Below are 1664 nucleotides of genomic sequence, written 5' to 3'. Positions count from 1 at the left end.
AAGGGAGAAGAACTTCTCAGATAGAAGGAGACTATCATGTTCAAAGGCTCCAAGGCAGGAAACCACTGAATGCTTTTTTTTTTTTTTTTTTTTTTTAGCAATGTGAATGTGTGTGTGTGTGTGTGTGTGTGTGTGTGTGTGGCGTGCATGTGTCCATGTGACATAATCAGATTTGCATTTGGGAAAGGGGATAGAGAGGGGCAGAATAGATGCAAGGAGACTAGCTAGGAGGCAAAAATAATAACTATATTTTTCTCATTAGCTCAGAGAGGGCTGGGGAAAGCACTCGTCTGCAGGGGGCCAACAGCACTGCCCAGTTGCCAGAGGAGGAAAAAGCAGCAGGCAGGTAGGGGGAGCAGTGGGCAGGAAGATGCGCACCCTCATTTTAAGCATTTGAAGAATTGCTTGAAAATAGGACTCTCATGGTCCTGGGGCAGAATCTCTACCTGATTGTTTGGGGCATACTACAAGCAGGAAATGAAGCCCTTGGCCATTTGGAGGGCTGCCTGCTGCTCCTTCTTGTTAGCTTTTCACCCCTTCCAGATGTAGATCTTGCCACAGAGCCCATTAAGTAGCAGGAAATGGCCATTAGGTACCAACAGCTCGAGGGCAAAGGGGCTGGAGTTGGCCACCTTGGTGAGGTTCGTCTCTCTGGTGGCATCAGAGACCTTATACAGAGCTGAAGCCTGGGTATTTATCTGGTCAGCTGTGAGGTCTTCCTCAGGATTGCCCTCCTTCAGAGCAGGCTTGGGGCCTAGGACCTGGATCATTTCAGCGGGCTCCTCCCCATCAGTGACAATCTCCACCTGGGCTTTGTCCTGTGGCTCACTGTCCCAGGTGGCCAGCACCAGGTCCCTTGCCTCCCTGTGTTTCAGGATATTGAGCTTTACACCATGCCAGGGGAAGATGTTCTGGCCCAGGTCCAGGGTGAAGCAGTTCCCTGCAGCTGTTCCAGCTCAGCACCTGCTCTGTGGCATAGATGTTCTTCACTTGGTAGAGTTTCTTCTTATTATTTTATTTCGTTTCTTTTTTTTTTGGAGACAGAGTTTCACTTTATCACCCTTGGTAGAGTGTGGTGGCATCACAGCTCACAGCAACCTTAAACTCTTGGGTTCAAGTGATCCTCTTGCCTTAGCCTCCTGAGTAGCTGTGACACAACAGGTGCCTGATACAACACCCAGCTACTTTTAGAGACAGGGTCTCGCTGTGGCTCAGGCTATTCTCAAACCTGTGAGCTCAGGCAATCCACTTGCCTTGGCCTCCCAGAGTGCTAGGATTATGGATATGAGCCACTGCTCCTGGGTGGTAGAGTTTCTTGAATAGCAGCTGGGGTGCCTGGGGAGGTCTTGTGAAAGGCTGACTCCAGCCACCTTCCTGGTACTTGCGGCCACGTGGGAAGTAGCTCGGAAGAGGGTGGACTCGTTGCCCTGCAGCTCATGGCGCTGCACAGGCTGCTCCCAAGCAGGGTGCCCTACTCACTGAGAGACAGGAGCCACCCAAGTTGCTGATTTTCTTTTCTTTCTTTATTTTTTTTGAGACAGAGTCTCACTATGTTGCCTTTGGTAGAGAGATGTGGTGTCACAGCTCACAGCAACCTCAAACTCCTGGGCTTAAGCGATTCTCTTGTCTCAGTCTCCCAAGTAGCTGGGACTATAGGTGCCCAC

General features: G+C 50.4%; 1 pseudogene; it reads right to left on the bottom strand.

Annotated features, from left to right (window-relative positions):
• Nucleotides 1-380: 380 nt before the first annotated feature.
• The window catches only part of LOC100963800, an 18751-nt pseudogene continuing 17467 nt past the window's right edge, over nt 381-1664 (bottom strand).

The sequence above is a fragment of the Otolemur garnettii genome, unplaced genomic scaffold (assembly GCF_000181295.1).
Source record: "Otolemur garnettii isolate 467f Iridium unplaced genomic scaffold, OtoGar3 scaffold00244, whole genome shotgun sequence".
NCBI classification, from domain to species: Eukaryota; Metazoa; Chordata; class Mammalia; order Primates; family Galagidae; genus Otolemur; species Otolemur garnettii.
The sequence above is the reverse complement of the archived record's forward strand: the minus strand, read 5'-3'. Positions and strand labels throughout refer to the sequence as shown.